Source organism: Oncorhynchus mykiss, chromosome 7 (assembly GCF_013265735.2).
Source record: "Oncorhynchus mykiss isolate Arlee chromosome 7, USDA_OmykA_1.1, whole genome shotgun sequence".
In the NCBI taxonomy this organism is placed as follows: domain Eukaryota; kingdom Metazoa; phylum Chordata; class Actinopteri; order Salmoniformes; family Salmonidae; genus Oncorhynchus; species Oncorhynchus mykiss.
The window spans coordinates 81186283-81204375 of NC_048571.1; positions in this window are offsets into that span (position 1 = coordinate 81186283).

Genomic DNA, 18093 nt, shown 5'->3' on the forward strand with positions numbered 1-18093 from the left:
CACCCTATTCCTTATTTAAGTGCACTACTTTTGAACAGGGCCCATAGGGCTTTGGTCAAAAGTAGTGCACTATATAGGGGGTTAGGGTGCCGTTTGGGACTGAGACGAGGAGATGCTGCCAACAACCAAAACTCAGTGGGTGCACTGTGTTGCATTCTGATGAGGCGATGCCTGTGTCTTCGCTCTTCGGCCTACATTTCATTCCAAGAAAGACGTTCAATTTCCTTCTGCCCTCGCTCATGTCCTTGACTGGATCTAAGACAACTGGGTAGGTGGAACTAAGCAATAGCTGCACCTAGTTTCCTGCCAGGTTGCTTTCACTTATCCAGTCCATTCAGATCTGTGAAGGAAGGGAAGTGAACAATGGCACAAGGGAGGGAACATCTTCTTGGAATGAAGTGCAGTCCATGTTGCTACCTTAGAGTTACCTTGAATAAAGGCAGTCCTACATCTGAGTCATCGTTATAGTCAGTCATGGTAGTGTGGATAAATGTGCCCATTGAACTGCAACATTTAAGTCACTGTAACCTGTAAATTACTGTTCATATTGTTTTTTACATCCATATTAGTCATCCCTGACATCTTACGAGCTCCAACCCGACTGTCGTCCCGTAGCACGTCTGTAACCATAAATGCTTTGAAAACAATTAGGGCTGTGACGGTCATGACATTTTGTCAGCTGGTGATTTGTCTCATGGTAGTTGACCGGTAATTTACATAAGCCTATTTAGCATCTCTGGCTTCCACGGACAGCCTACAAGCCACTGATGCAGACTTTTGGAACATCTACATTTTAAAAAGTCTAATAAATCCATGTGATATAGTCTTCACCTTCACAATAATATGAATGATTTATTTTAGACAGGTCTGAAGAAACATGATATAATGAAAATGTAGTCTATTTCAGAAGAACAGAATAGCATACTCTGAGTTGTCCTTATGTTAGGCCCTGATCTGAATATGCCATATGGCTGTGGGTTACACTAGTTCATTTAGCAGACAAGATTTGCTTATAATTCCTGTGGCTTTATTTTATAGTAAAAACAATACAATTGAACATAGCTGAATACAATAGAAAGGATATTTTTCTCAAATGATTTTTTGAGGGAGTGATTTTTGAGGGAGTGATTTTTGAGGGAGTGATTTCTGAGGGAGTGATTTTTTAGGGAGTGATTTTTGAGGGAGTGATTTTTGAGGGAGTGATTTTTGAGGGAGTGAGCACATGCTGCTATTCTGTGTTGAGCAGTTAACAACAAAAACGGTCCTCCTATATGCTTAGTTAAGAGTTATTTATGCAACTTAAGTTGTGATACAAACCTTAGGCTATATGTTTTTTTGATTTGTATTACATTCTAAGGCTGCATGATACAACTCTAATGACAATTTGAAAAAAGTCCCATGAAAGACATGAGCTTTGTTCTGTTTCTTGCTCAAGCTGCACACTCAGTCTCTCACAATTTGACAAGCGCTTAATACTATTTACAGTACTAATATGTGAGGAAGTCAAAACTCAGAGTGCGCATATGAAGCAGGGGTTAGGGGGATTCAGCTAAAAGTGATAGTTTGAAACAGGTCCTATACACAAGATTTAGAGTTATTTGGCAACTTAAGTTGTGAATGATACAAAACCTTAGAATGTCTTCGAAATCTAAACGTATATGGGCTGCATGATGTGAGTATAGGCTGTTATTGACTTGAGAAAGCAGCAAAAAAAGCTGGCACTCTGTTCCTAGCCTTAAATCAATGAACCAACAGCATCAACGAGGCCTATATGTTCTCTCCCAGACTCTTGGATAGATTGTCTGGAGTGTAGCACACGGTGCAGTCCATCCAGTATGCCTAATGATACAGTCCATCCAGTATGCCTAATGATACAGTCCATCCAGTATGCCTAATGATACAGTCCATCCAGTATGCCTAATGATACAGTCCATCCAGTATGCCTAATGATACAGTCCATCCAGTATGCCTAATGATACAGTCCATCCAGTATGCCTAATGATACAGTCTATCCAGTATGCCTAATGATACAGTCCATCCAGTATGCCTAATGATACAGTCCATCCAGTATGCCTAATGATACAGTCTATCCAGTATGCCTAATGATACAGTCTATCCAGGCGATTGCTATTATTTGTTAATCAGTTTAGTTTGATGTTTTTCTGCCATGCATATTAGGTTATGTTTTGTACAATAGCTCAATCATTATTTGAAATCAGTTTTTTTCGGACTTGGGCTCAAACTGTATCAGCTCTGATATGCATATGAGTGTTTTATACTGAACAAAATGATAAACGCAACATGTAAAGTGTCGGTCCCATGTTTCATGAGCTGAAATAAACGATCCCAGAAATGTTCCATAGGAAGAAGAAAAAAAGTGTATTTCTCTCAAATGTTGTGGACAAAGTTGTTTACATCCCTGTCAGTGAGCATTTCTCCTTTGCCAAGATAATCCATCCACCTGACAGGTGTGCAAATCAAGAATCTGATTAAACAGCATGATCATTACACAGGTTCTGGGGACAATAAAAGGCCACACAAATCAAATCAAATCAAATGTATTTATAAAGCCCTTCGTACATCAGCTGATATCTCAAAGTGCTGTACAGAAACCCAGCCTAAAACCCCAAACAGCAAGCAATGCAGGTGTAGAAGCACGGTGGCTAGGAAAAACTCCCTAGAAAGGCCAAAATCTAGGAAAAAACCTAGAGAGGAACCAGGCTATGTGGGGTGGCCAGTCCTCTAATGGCTGTGCCGGGTGGAGATTATAACAGAACATGGCCAAGATGTTCAAATGTTCATAAATGACCAGCATGGTCGAATAATAATAAGGCAGAACAGTTGAAACTGTGCCAACAACACAATGCCACAGATGTCTCATGTTTTGAAGGAGCGCACAATTGGCATGCTGACTGCAGGAATGTCCACTAGAGCTGTTGCCAAATAATTGAATATTCATTTCTCTACTATAAGCCGCAACCAACAGCGTTTTAGAGAATTTAGTAGTACGTCCAACCGGCCTCACATCCGCAGACTACGTGTAACCACGCCAACCCAGGACCTCCACATCCAGTTTCTTCACCTGCAGGAACGTCTGAGACCAGCCACCTGGACAGCTGATGAAACTGACAAGTACTTCTGTCTGTAATAAAGCCCTTTTGTGGGGAAAATCTCATTCTGATTGGCTGGTCCTGGGTCCCAAGTGTGTGGACCTATGCCCTCCAAGGCACAACCATGGCTGGGTGCCTGCCCAGTCATGTGAAATCCAGAGATTAGGGCCAAATGAATTCGTTTCAAATGATTCATTTCCATATATGAACACCAGTCAAAAATTTGAAATTGTTTCATGTTGCGATTATAATTTTTCTGCTCAATGTGCACATTATGCATTTCTCTAGCAACAAATCAAATCAAGCCTGAACTGTGCGATGTAGAAGGGAGTTGTAGTTTCCAAGCAGAAAACGTGGTAATTAACTAAAATGACCATAATCCACGCTTATTTGTCTGGTCTGTGTGTTTCTTTGGCTGCGTTTACACAGGCAGCCCAATTCTGATATTTTTTTCTCTCCAATAATTGGTCTTTTGACAAATAACATCAGATCTTTTCACATCATATCTTTTTCAGAGCTGATCTGATTTGTAAAAAGACCAATGAGTGGAAGAAAAACAAATGTCAGTATTGGGCTGCCTGTGTAAACGTAGCCTTATACGCCTGCTACGTTAGGTTAGCGTGGGGCCGACATGAACAGAAGAGACAGAAGAACCCGCGATCGAGAGGGACGACAGCAGTTGCTTCACGAGGTATCTCTACCTGAAAATACATGATCTAAGTGATTGTAAGTTGGTATTAAGCAGTCATGAAAGTAGGCCTTATTTACTTTGAAGAAGTACTAAAACGGGGATGTTGTCAGATAACATAGGCAGCAGCTCTGTAGAGATGAGATGATGACTTGGAATGAAATAATAACGTTATTATATAAAAATGTAATATACACATCTGAAATATTTGATTAAAGTGAAGTCATGTGAATCATTGATGGTTAATGAGTGATAAGCAGTAATGGACAGTCACTACCATCATGAGACTTCAATTAATTGATCTATTTTGTGTTGTTACAGTATTCCACCCACATAATACATACCAGGTACTCCTCGTATATAGCACTTTACAGAACATGTTGTTCTATTTATCAGAATATATACTTTCTCGTCACATTGTTCAACGTAGGTTTTATTGTCACGTAGACCAGAAAGTTGCGGTGAAATGTGTTGTTTTACAGGGTCAGCCATAGTAGCACGGCACCCCTGGAGCAAATTAGGGTTATGTGCCTTGCTCAAGGGCACATCGACAAATTTTACACTCTGTCGGCTCATCTTGTTGGATAGGATACCTACCGCCCAAGAAGAGAATAGATAACTACATAGAATAGAATAGATAACTACATAGGTAGGATAGAATAGATTATCTATATCCACAGTAAAACGAGTCCTATGTCGACATAACCTGAAAGGCCACTCAGCAAGGAAGAGGCCACGGCTCCAAAACCGCCCAAAAAAAGCCAGACTACGGCATTTTAAAATGCTAATTGATCATTACTGGTTAAATAAGAAATAAAACTGGCCTTCTTTAGACTAGTTGAGTATCTGGAGCATCAGCATTTGTGGGTTCGATTACAGGCTCAAAATGGCCAGAAACAAAGCACTTTCTTCTGAAACTTGTCCGTCTGTTCTTGTTCTGAGAAATTAAGGCTATTCCATGAGAGAAATTGCCAAGAAACATCAACAGTGAAGAGGCGACTCTGGGATGCTGGCCTTCTAGGCAGAGTTCCTCTGTCCAGTGTCTCTGTTATTTTGCCCATCTTTTCGGTCTTCAAAAGCCAAGTTAACAAACAGATCACCGACCATTTCGAATCCCACCGTACCTTCTCCGCTATGCAATCTGGTTTCCGAGCTGGTCATGGGTGCAACCTCAGCCACGCTCAAGGTCCTAAACGATTTCATAGCCGCCATCGATAAAAGACAATACTGTGCAGCCATATTCATCGACCTGGCCAAGGCTTTCGACTCTGTCAATCACCACATCCTCATTGGCAGACTCGACAGCCTTGGTTCCTCAAATGACTGCCTCGCCTGGTTCACCAACTACTTCTCAGATAGAGTTCAGTGTGTCAAATTGGAGGGCCTGTTGACCGGACCTCTGGCAGTCTCTATGGGGGTGCCACCGGATTAAATTCTCGGGCTGACTCTTTTCTCTGTGTACATCAATGATGTTGCTCTCGCTGCTGGGGAGTCTTTGATCCACCTCTACGCCATTCTGTATACTTCTGGCCCATCTTTGGACACTGAGTTAACAAGCCTCCAGACGAGCTTCAACGCCATACAACTCTCCTTCCTTGGCCTCCAACTACTCTTAAACGCTAGTAAAAGCAAATACATGCTTTTCAACCGATCGCTGCCTGCACCCGCCCGCCCGTCTAGCATCACTACTCTGGACAGTTCTGACTTAGAATATGTGGACAACTACAAATACCTAGGTGTCTGGTTAGACTGCAAACTCTCCTTCCAGACTCACATTAAGCATCTCCAATCTAAAATTAAATATAGAATCGGGCTTCCTATTTCGCAACAAAGCATCCTTCACTCATGCTGCCAAATATACCCTCGTAAAACTGACTATCCTACCGATCCTTGACTTTGTAATTTACAAAATAGCCTCCAACACTCTACTCAGCAAATTGGATGTAGTTTATCACAGTGCCATCTGTTTTGTCACCAAAGCCCCATATACTACCCACCACTGTGACCTGTATGCTCTCGTTGGCTGGCCCTCGCTTCATATTCATAGCCAAATCCGCTGGCTCCAGGTCATCTATAAGTCTCTGCCAGTAAAGCCCCACCTTATCTCAGCTCACTGGTCACCATAGCAGCACCCACCCGTAGCAGCACCCACCCATGTGTAACTCTGTGTTGTTTGTGTCGCACTGCTTCGCTCTATCTTGGCCAGGTCGCAGTTGTAAATGATAACTTGTTCGAAACTGGCCTACCTGGTTAAATAAAGGTGACATTTTTTATTTTATTGGCTAGTATGAGATATGGCTTTTTCTTTGCAACTCAGCCTAGAAGACCAGCATCCCAGAGTCGCCTCTTCACTGTTGACGTTGAGACTGCTGTTTTGCGGGTACTATTTAATGAAGCTGCCAGTTGAGGACTTGTGAGGCGTCTGTTTCTCAAACTAGACACTCTAATGTACTTGTCCTCTTGCTCAGTTGTGCACTGGGGCCTCCCACTTCTCTTTCTATTCTGGTTAGGGCCAGTTTGCACTGTTCTGTGAAGGGAGTAGTTGTACACAGCGTTGTACGAGATCTTCAGTTTCTTGGCAATATTTCTCTCATGGAATAGCCTTCATTTCTCAGAACAAGAATAGACAGACGAGTTTCAGAAGAAAGGTCTTTGTTTCTGTCCATTTTGAGCCTGTAATCAAACCCACAAATGCTGATGCTCCATATACTCAACTAGTCTAAAGAAGGCCAGTTTTATTGCTTATTTAACCAGCACAGCAGTTTTTCAGCTGTGCAAAAGGGTTTTCTAATGATCAATTAGCATTTTAAAATGATAAACTTGGATTAGCTAACACAATGTGCCATTGGAAGACAGGAGTAATGGTTGCTCATAATGGGCCTCTGTACGCCTATGTAGATATTCCATAAAAAAATTGAATTGTGACTATGACTATTGTAGCCGTTTCCAGCTACAATAGTCATTTACAACATTAATAACGTCTACACTGTATTTCTGATCAATTTGATATTATTTTAATGGGCAAAAAATTGGATTTTCTTTTAAAAAAACAAGGATATTTCTAAGTGACCCCAAACGTTTGAATGGTAGTGTACATGTCAGTACATACACACAACCAGTAGGTCACATGTCAGTACATACACACAACCAGTAGGTCACATGTCAGTACATACACACAACAAGTAGGTCACATGTCAGTACATACACACAACCAGTAGGTCACATGTCAGTACATACACACAACCAGTAGGTCACATGTCAGTACATACACACAACCAGTAGGTCACATGTCAGTACATACACACAACCAGTAGGTCACATGTCAGTACATACACACAACCAGTAGGTCACATGTCAGTACATACACACAACCAGTAGGTCACATGTCAGTACATACACACAGCAAGTAGGTCACATGTCAGTACATACACACAACCAGTAGATCACATGTCAGTACATACACACAACCAGTAGGTCACATATCAGTACATACACACAACCAGTAGGTCACATGTCAGTACATACACACAACCAGTAGGTCACATGTCAGTACATACACAAAACCATTAGGTCACACGTCAGTACATACACACAACCAGTAGGTCACATGTCAGTACATACACACAACCAGTAGGTCACACGTCAGTACATACACAAGTAGGTCAAGTAGGTCACATGGGGGAAAGGCGTTGTGCCTGTGAGGTGTATCTTTATTTGTTTTTTTAAACCAGGTTAACTGTTCACTTACTGTGTATGAGATGGAAGGGAGGTTCATGCACTCATGGCTCTGTATAATACTGTTTGGTTCCTTGAATTTGTTCTGGACCTGGTGGGACTGTCATGTATTGTCATGTTGTTTCTTTCTGTCCTTTCCTTTCACCCTGTCTCCCTCTGCTGGTCGTACTAGGTTACCGTTTCTGTCCCTCTTTCCCCCAGCTGTTCCTTGTCTTCTCTGACTACCTCATTCACCCCTTTTCCCACCTGTTCCCTTTTTCCCTCTGATTAGGTCCCTATATCTCTCTCTGTTTCTGCTCCTGTCTTTGTCGGATTCTTGTTTGTGTGTCTCATGCCTGAACCAGACTATCATCGTGTTTGCTGCAACCTTGTCCTGTCCTGTCGGAATCTACCTGTCCATCTGAGCCCACGTGTGTTCATCATTAAAGAAACTCTGTTTGTTAATTCGCTTTTGGGTCCTCATTCACGCACCTGACAGAAGAATCCGACCAAGAATGGACCCAGCGACTTCGGATCCTCTCCACTCAGCCGTCGAGATCCAGGGAGCGATGCTAGGCAGACACGAGCAGGAATTGTCTGCTGCTCGACATGCCGTTGAGACCCTGGCCACCCAAGTCTCCAACCTCACAGAACAGGTTCACCATCTCCGCCTCGATCCACCGGCCACTTCCAGGGCTTTCGAATCTCCGGAGCCCAGAATCAATAACCCGCCGTGTTACTCTGGGGAGCCCACTGAATGCCGCTCGTTCCTCACCCAGTGTGATATTGTGTTTTCTCTCCAGCCCAACACTTACGCCAGGAGCACTGCTCGTGTCGCCTACGTCATATCTCTCCTTACTGGACGGGCTCGTGAGTGGGGCACGGCAATCTGGGAGGCAAGGGCTGAGTGTACTAACCAGTATCAGGACTTTAAGGAGGAGATGATACGGGTTTTTGATCGATCTGTTTTTGGGGAGGAGGCTTCCAGGGCCCTGTCTTCCCTATGTCAAGGCAATCGATCCATAACAGACTACTCTATTGAGTTTCGCACTCTTGCTGCCTCCAGTGGCTGGAACGAGCCGGCTTTGCTCGCTCGTCTTCTGGAGGGTCTCCGCGCAGAGGTAAAGGATGAGATTCTCTCCCGGGAGGTTCCTTCCAGCGTGGATTCCTTGATTGAACTCGCTATTCGCATTGAGCGACGGGTTGATCTTCGTCACCGAGCTCGTGGAAAGGAGCTTGCGTTCTCCGTTGCCCCCCTCTCCGCATCACTACCATCTTCCTCTGCCGGCTCGGGAGCTGAGCCTATGCAGCTGGGAGGTATCCGCATCTCGACTAAGGAGAGGGAACGGAGAATCACCAACCGCCTCTGTCTCTATTGCGGTTCTGCTGGTCATTTTGTCACTTCATGTCCAGTAAAAGCCAGAGCTCATCAGTAAGCGGAGGGCTACTGGTGAGCGCTACTACTCCTGTCTCTCCTTCAAGATCCTGCACTACCTTGTCGGTCCATCTACGCTGGACCGGTTCGTCAGCTTCCTGCAGTGCCTTAATAGACTCTGGGGCGGAGGGCTGTTTTATGGACGAGACCTGGGCTCGGGAACATGACATTCCTCTCAGACAGTTAAGGGAGTCCACGGCCTTGTTCGCCCTGGATGGTAGTCCTCTCCCCAGGATTCAGCGTGAGACGCTACCTTTAACCCTCACTGTTTCTGGTAATCATAGCGAAACCATTTCTTTTTTAATTTTTCGTTCACCTTTTACACCTGTTGTTTTGGGCCATCCCTGGCTAGTTTGTCATAATCCTTCCATTAATTGGTCTAGTAATTCTATCCTCTCCTGGAACGTCTCTTGTCATGTGAAATGTTTAATGTCTGCTATCCCTCCTGTTTCCTCTGTCTCTTCTTCACAGGAGGAGCCTGGTGATTTGACAGGGGTGCCGGAGGAATATCACGATCTGCGCACGGTGTTCAGTCGGTCCAGGGCCACCTCTCTTCCTCCACACCGGTCGTATGATTGTAGTATTGATCTCCTTCCGGGAACCACTCCCCCCCGGGGTAGACTATACTCTCTGTCGGCTCCCGAACGTAAGGCTCTCGAAGATTATTTGTCTGTAGCTCTTGACGCCGGTACCATAGTCCCCTCCTCCTCTCCCTCCGGAGCGGGGTTTTTTTTTGTCAAGAAGAAGGACGGGTCTCTGCGCCCCTGCATAGATTATCGAGGGCTGAATGACATAACAGTGAAGAATCGTTATCCGCTTCCTCTTATGTCTTCAGCCTTCGAGATCCTGCAGGGAGCCAGGTTTTTCACTAAGTTGGACCTTCGTAACGCTTACCATCTCGTGCGCATCAGGGAGGGGGACGAGTGGAAGACGGCGTTTAACACTCCGTTAGGGCACTTTGAATACCGGGTTCTTCCTTTCGGCCTCGCTAACGCTCCAGCTGTCTTTCAGGCATTAGTCAATGATGTCCTGAGAGACATGCTGAACATCTTTGTTTTCGTTTACCTTGACGATATCCTGATTTTTTCACCGTCACTCCAGATTCATGTTCAGCACGTTCGACGTGTCCTCCAGCGCCTTTTAGAGAATTGTCTTTTTGTGAAGGCTGAGAAGTGCACTTTTCATGCCTCCTCCGTCACATTTCTCGGTTCTGTTATTTCCGCTGAAGGCATTAAGATGGATCCCGCTAAGGTCCAAGCTGTCATTGATTGGCCCGTCCCTAAGTCACGCGTCGAGCTGCAGCACTTTCTCGGCTTCGCGAACTTCTATCGTCGTTTCATCCGTAATTTCGGTCAGGTGGCAGCTCCTCTCACAGCCCTTACTTCTGTCAAGACGTGCTTTAAGTGGTCCGTTTCCGCCCAGGGAGCTTTTGATCTCCTCAAGAATCGTTTTACATCCGCTCCTATCCTTGTTACACCTGACGTCTCTAGACAGTTCGTTGTCGAGGTTGACGCGTCAGAGGTGGGCGTGGGAGCCATTCTTTCTCAGCGCTCCCTCTCTGACGACAAGGTCCACCCATGCGCGTATTTTTCTCATCGCCTGTCGCCGTCGGAACGTAACTATGATGTGGGAAACCGCGAACTGCTCGCCATCCGGTTAGCCCTAGGCGAATGGCGACAGTGGTTGGAGGGGGCGACCGTTCCTTTTGTCGTTTGGACTGACCATAGGAACCTTGAGTACATCCGTTCTGCCACGACTTAATGCGCGTCAGGCGCGTTGGGCGCTGTTTTTCGCTCGTTTCGAGTTCGTGATTTCTTATCGTCCGGGCTCTAAGAACACCAAGCCTGATGCTTTATCTCGTCTCTTCAGTTCTTCAGTAGCCTCCACCGACCCCGAGGGGATTCTCCCTGAGGGGCGTGTTGTCGGGTTGACTGTCTGGGGAATTGAGAGGCAGGTAAAGCAAGCGCTCACTCACACTCCGTCGCCGCGCGCTTGTCCTAGGAACCTTCTTTTCGTTCCCGTTCCTACTCGTCTGGCCGTTCTTCAGTGGGCTCACTCTGCCAAGTTAGCCGGCCACCCTGGCGTTCGGGGTACGCTTGCTTCCATTCGCCAGCGTTTTTGGTGGCCCACCCGGGAGCATGACACGCGTCGTTTCGTGGCTGCTTGTTCGGTCTGCGCGCAGACTAAGTCCGGTAACTCCCCTCCTGCCGGCCGTCTCAGGCCGCTTCCCATTCCCTCTCGACCGTGGTCTCACATCGCCTTAGATTTTGTCACCGGACTGCCTTCGTCAGCGGGGAAGACTGTTATTCTTACGGTTGTCGATAGGTTCTCCAAGGCGGCTCATTTCATTCCCCTTGCTAAGCTTCCTTCTGCTAAAGAGACGGCACAAATCATCATCGAGAATGTTTTCAGAATTCATGGCCTTCCGTCAGACGTCGTTTCGGACAGAGGTCCGCAATTCACGTCTCAATTTTGGAGGGAGTTTTGCCGTTTGATTGGGGCTTCCGTCAGTCTCTCTTCCGGCTTTCACCCCCAGTCTAACGGTCAAGCAGAACGGGCCAATCAGACTATTGGTCGCATCTTACGCAGTCTTTCTTTTCGCAACCCTGCGTCTTGGTCAGAACAGCTCCCCTGGGCAGAATACGCCCACAACTCGCTTCCTTCGTCTGCGACCGGGCTATCTCCTTTTCAGAGTAGCCTCGGGTACCAGCCTCCGCTGTTCTCATCTCAGTTCGCCGAGTCCAGCGTCCCCTCCGCTCAGGCTTTTGTCCAATGTTGCGAGCGCACCTGGAAGAGGGTCAGGTCTGCACTTTGCCGTTATAGGACGCAGACTGTGAGGGCTGCTAATAAGCGTAGAACTAAGAGTCCTAGATATTGTCGCGGTCAGAGAGTTTGGCTCTCCACTCAGAACCTTCCCCTTAAGACAGCTTCTCGCAAGTTGACCCCGCGGTTCATTGGTCCGTTCCGTATTTCTCAGGTCATTAATCCTGTCGCAGTTCGACTTCTTCTTCCGCGATACCTTCGTCGCGTCCACCCGGTCTTCCATGTCTCCTGTATCAAGCCCGTTCTTCGCGCCCCCGCTCGTCTTCCCCCCCCCCCCATCCTTGTCGAGGGCGCACCCATCTACAGGGTCCGTAGGATTTTGGACATGCGTCCTCGGGGCCGTGGTCACCAGTACCTCGTAGATTGGGAGGGGTACGGTCCTGAGGAGAGGAGTTGGGTTCCCTCTCGGGACGTGCTGGACCGTGCGCTGATCGAGGATTTCCTCCGTTGCCGCCAGGTTTCCTCCTCGAGTGCGCCAGGAGGCGCTCGGTGAGTGGGGGGGTACTGTCATGTATTGTCATGTTGTGTCTTTCTGTCCTTTCCTTTCACCCTGTCTCCCTCTGCTGGTCGTACTAGGTTACCGTTTCTGTCCCTCTTTCCCCCAGCTGTTCCTTGTCTTCTCTGACTACCTCATTCACCCCTTTTCCCACCTGTTCCCTTTTTCCCTCTGATTAGGTCCCTATATCTCTCTCTGTTTCTGCTCCTGTCTTTGTCGGATTCTTGTTTGTGTGTCTCATGCCTGAACCAGACTATCATCGTGTTTGCTGCAACCTTGTCCTGTCCTGTCGGAATCTACCTGTCCATCTGAGCCCACGTGTGTTCATCATTAAAGAAACTCTGTTTGTTAATTCGCTTTTGGGTCCTCATTCACGCACCTGACAGGGACTGTGAAAAGACTGTTGGCACGTCTGGTGGGGTAAGTGTGTGTATCAGTGTGTGTGTAAGTTCACCATGCTAAACAATTTAGAATTTCCAACACATGAACGTTTCTTATAAAAACAAGAGGTGATTCAGTCAGTCTTTCCTCAACTCTTAGCCAAGAGAGACTGGCATGCATAGTAATGATATTAGCCCTCTGATTACAATGAAGAGCAAATCATACCACTCTGTTCTGGGCCAGCTGCAGCTTAACGAGGTCCTTCTTTGCAGCACTTGACCATATGACTGGACAATAATCAAGATAAGATAAAACTAGAGCCTGCAGGACTTGCTTTGTGGAGTGTGGTGTCAACAAAACAGAGCATATCTTTATCACAGACAGACCTCTCCTCATATCTACAACCATTGAATCTAGCTTTGACCATGACAGTTTACAATCTAAGGTTGCGCCAAGTAATTTAGTCTCCTCAACTTGTTCAACAGCTACAGCATTCATTACCAGATTCAGCGGAGATCTAGAACTTAGGGAAGGATTTGTACCAAATACAATGCTCTTAGTTTTAGAGATGTTTAGGACCAGTTTATTACTGGCCACCCATGACTGCAACTCTTTAAGGGGGTCATTGACTTCATTATCTGTGGTTGCTGACGCGTATAGGATTGAATCATCAGCATACATGGACACACAGGCATTGTTTAATGCCAGAGGCAGGTCATTGGTAAAAATAGAAAAGAGTAGAGGACCTAGAAAGCTGCCCTGCTGTACACCACACTTTACAGGTTTGACTTTAGAGAAGCTTCCATTAAAGAAAACCCTCTCTCAGTTCTATTAGATAGATAGCTCTGAATCCACAATATGGCAGAGGCTGAAAAGCCATAACACATAAGTTCTCAACAAAGGGTTCTGGTCAGAAATATCAAAGGCTGCACTGAAATCTAACAGTACAGCTCCCACAATCTTCTTATTTTCAATTTCTTTCAACCAATCATCAGTCGTTTGTGTCAGTGCAGTGCATGTTGAGTGCCCTTCCCTATGAGCAAGCTGAAAGGCTGTTGTTAATTTGTTTAGAGAAATAGCATTGCATTTGGACGAACACAATGTTTTCAAACAGTTGGCTAAGAGCTGGAAGCAAGCTGATAGGTTTGCTGTTAGAACCAGTAAAGGCCTCTTTACCACTCTTCAGTAGCAGAATGAATTTGGCTTCCCTCCAGGCCTGATGACAAACACTTTCCTCTAGGCTGAGATTAAAGATATGACAGACAGAATTGGCCACAGAGTCAGCTAACATCCTCAGTAGCTTTCCATCTAAGTTGTCAGTGCCAGGAGGTTTGTCATTATTGATCGATAACAATAACTTTTCCACCTCTCCCACACTAACTTTACATTTCAAATGTACAATGCTTTTATTTCATTATTAATTATGTTATGCATGAATACGATGGCTCACTGTTTGTTGTTGACATTTCCTGCCTAAATGTGTCTACTTTGCCAATGAAGTAATCATTTACCCTTGTGTGGTGTTCATGTTTTTGATATTCACCTAATTTTTGCAGGTCTGATGGACCCACAACATTATAGGGTTTTTAAAACAATACAGCCATAACAATTAATGTAAAAATACTTAATACTTAGATGCTGACATATCATATCATTTTTGCCATTTACCTCTGCTAGATCACATTTATCAATAAAAGCACTATTTATTTTTTGGGATAAAATGTTATAATCTAGACATGGGTAGAATAAATTATGTTTATCTTGAACAAATATAAATGAAACAAGGTTTTCATCACGATTGATGTTTATTGCTTTGAACTGAACAAATTGGAAGGACAAATTTTACATACAGTATTTTATGGAAATGATATATGAGCCCCACAGAACACAAATTAAGGTCTACACACCACATGAGGGACAGAGTTTTACTGTGAGTGTGTTGCAAATGTATTTCTTGCACTTGATGCATGCGTACTGTGTCTTCCTGTCCTTCTTGGGTCCACACAGATCGCAGCTCTTCTTCTTGTTGCTACCGGCTGCAATCCAGAATGATGAAAACACTTTAGTTCAGGAATTTTACTAACATCTCACTCACATTTATAGTTACAGCAGGCCAAGGTAGGAGAGTCAGACACACACGCAACATCACTCACACTTACTTCCAGTATTAGACTTGTTGATTCTGTGGCGTCGGGCGGATGGGGCACCTGCATCCTCACGATGGCTGCAGAAGCTGGGGTCCTTGGGCTCTGTTGCCACAAACTTTGGAGGAATTGATAGGCCTGTTCCGTGTATTCAACAGCTGAAAAGGGAGCTCTGGCTTGTGTTTCTTACTGTTCCTACCATCGTCAGCTTCCTTTTGAGGAGCACAGTCCTAGCTTGTGCAAAGTACAAAAGTTAGCGCATGTGATGTTGTGGCCACGGAGTCCCTGTGTCACATCCAGGACAACCCACATCCCTTGGTTCTTCTCAGGGGTTCCTCCATCTGCCTTCCCCGTATAAACTTGCAAGTTCCACACATATGATGAAGCAGCAGCATCACAGGGAGCCCAGATCATGGTTCCATATTTTGCTATTTTTTCTGGGATGATCAGTTCAAAAGAAGACTTTATGTCCTGAACATGAGTAACCGCCATCCACATCGGCCCTGTTTGCATCCTTATCACATTGGCAGCCATGGAGGGTAAGAAGACCATTCAATTTCACAATTTTTTCACATCCAGGCTACTGATGAGCTGGTTGCTGATGGGCTGGTCCTGGGGCTGGCTGCTGACGGGCTGGTCCTGGGGCTGGCTGCTGACGGGCTGGTCCTGGGGCTGGCTGCTGATGGGCTGGTCCTGGGGCTGGCTGCTGACGGGCTGGTCCTGGGTCTGGCTGCTGATGGGCTGGTCCTAGGGCTGGCTGCTGACGGGCTGGTCCTGGGGCTGGCTGCTGATGGGCTGGTCCTGGGGCTGGCTGCTGACGGGCTGGTCCTGGGGCAGGCTGCTGACCGGCTGGTCCTGGGGCTGGCTGCTGACGGGCTGGTCCTGGGGCTGCCTGCTGGTGGGCTGGTCCTGGGGCAGGCTGCTGACGGGCTGGGCCTGGGCTGGCCAAGAGTCAATCTCATCCTCTTCTTCCAGTTCACAATCAAGTCTCAGAATTAACAGAGATCCTCATACTCCACACTAGCTTCTCTCTCTGAAAAAAAAATTCAGAGAGCAGAGATTGTTTTTGCCATACTGATTTATTGTGGTAAGGAGCCACACATGCTAAGATATTTATTTGTTGTGTCTCTCCCCCAATTTGCCCCTGACCGGGGTAGAGAGTGGGAAAATACAACTTTTTAAAAACAATGTCTCGAAATAATGTATTGTAATAACGTTGTGCAAGTTTTAGCAAGACATTGTGTAGGGCTCCCGAGTGGCGTAGCGGTCTAAGGCACTGCATCTCATTGCAAGAGGTGTCACTATAGTACCTCATTCGAATCCAGGCTGTATCACATCCAGCTGTGATTGGGAGTCCCACAGGGTGGCACATAATTGGCCCAGTGTCGTCCGGGTCTGGCTGGAGTAGGCCCTCATTGTAAATAAGAATTTGTCTTTAACTGACTTGCCCTAGCTAAATAAAGGTTAAATAAAAAAAGTTCCACACACTACAAAGGGTCAAATGTGGTAGAGAGACAGGTTATTGGTGCTATGTTGAAACAGCAGGCCCAGGGAGGAGGAAGACAGAGTGAAGGCGCACAGCAAACCTTTGTGTTTTCACCTACACACACACACACTTTTCCACACTTTTATTACCCTCGGGTCTAATGGTGCCGAACACCACGTATGTAATATAAATGTGTAGGGGGCTGCACAGTGTGCACTCAATGCAAATGTGTTACTTTACATGTTCTTCACAGAAAATGAGCCAACGCCAATGAGTCTCAGGTTGAAAAAAATCATTCATTGTATAATTTATATTTTAGTAAACATTGAACATGGGTCCCACAGACCCAAACACCACACAAGGGTTAAAATCATTGTCAACATCAAATGGTTTTGTGATGAATAAGCCATCTGATTCGATGAAAGATGGAGTTGAATTTGTCTTTTTGACCATATCGTAGAGAGAGAGAGGAGACCCGGGCGCAGCGTGATATGAATACATCTTCTATATTTAATGAAGAAAGAACACTAAATCAAACTTACAAAACAACAAACGTGACACTATATATATATATATATATATATATATATATATATATAACCAGTGCAGACACAGGTAACTAGACATAGACAATAACCCACGAAATACCAAAAGAAGATGGCTGCCTAAATATGGTTCCCAATTAGAGACAACGATGAACAGCTGCCTCTAATTGAGAACCAATCTAGGCAACCATAGACATACATAAACTGTCATGTACTGTCATGTTGTGTCTTGTCTCTGTCCTTTCCCTTCACCCTGTCTCCCTCTGCTGGTCGTTGTTAGGTTACCTTTTCTCCCCCGCTTTCCCCCAGCTGTTCCTTGTCTCCTCTTGACTACCTCGTCACCCCTTCTCCCACCTGTTCCCCTTTTCCCTCTGATTAGTCCCCTATATCTCTCTCTGTTTTTGTTCCTGTCCTTGTCGGATTCTTGTTTGTTGTGTTTCATGCCTGAACCAGACTGTCGTCATGTTTGCTGTAACCTTGTCTTGTCCTGTCGGAATCTGCCGGTCCGTCTGAGCCTACCTATGTTTGGTAATTAAAGAAGCTCTGTTTAAGTTAATTCGCTTTTGGGTCCTCATTCACGCACCGTAACAGAAGAATCCGACCAAGAATGGACCCAGCGACTTCGGATCCTCTCCACTCAGCCGTCGGGATCCAGGGAGCGATGCTAGGCAGACACGAGCAGGAAGTGTCTGCTGCTCGACATGCCGTTGAGACCCTGGCCACCCAAGTCTCCAACCTCACAGAACAGGTTCACCATCTCCGCCTCGATCCACCGGCCACTTCCAGGGCTTTCGAATCTCCGGAGCCCAGAATCAATAACCCGCCGTGTTACTCTGGGGAGCCCACTGAATGCCGCTCGTTCCTCACCCAGTGTGATATTGTGTTTTCTCTCCAGCCCAACACTTACTCCAGGAGCACTGCTCGTGTCGCCTACGTCATATCTCTCCTTATTGGACGGGCTCGTGAGTGGGGCACGGCAATCTGGGAGGCAAGGGCTGAGTGTACTAACCAGTATCAGGACTTTAAGGAGGAGATGATACGGGTTTTTGATCGATCTGTTTTTGGGGAGGAGGCTTCCAGGGCCCTGTCTTCCCTATGTCAAGGCAATCGATCCATAACAGACTACTCTATTGAGTTTCGCACTCTTGCTGTCTCCAGTGGCTGGAACGAGCCGGCCTTGCTCGCTCGTCTTCTGGAGGGTCTCCGCGCAGAGGTAAAGGATGAGATTCTCTCCCGGGAGGTTCCTTCCAGCGTGGATTCCTTGATTGAAC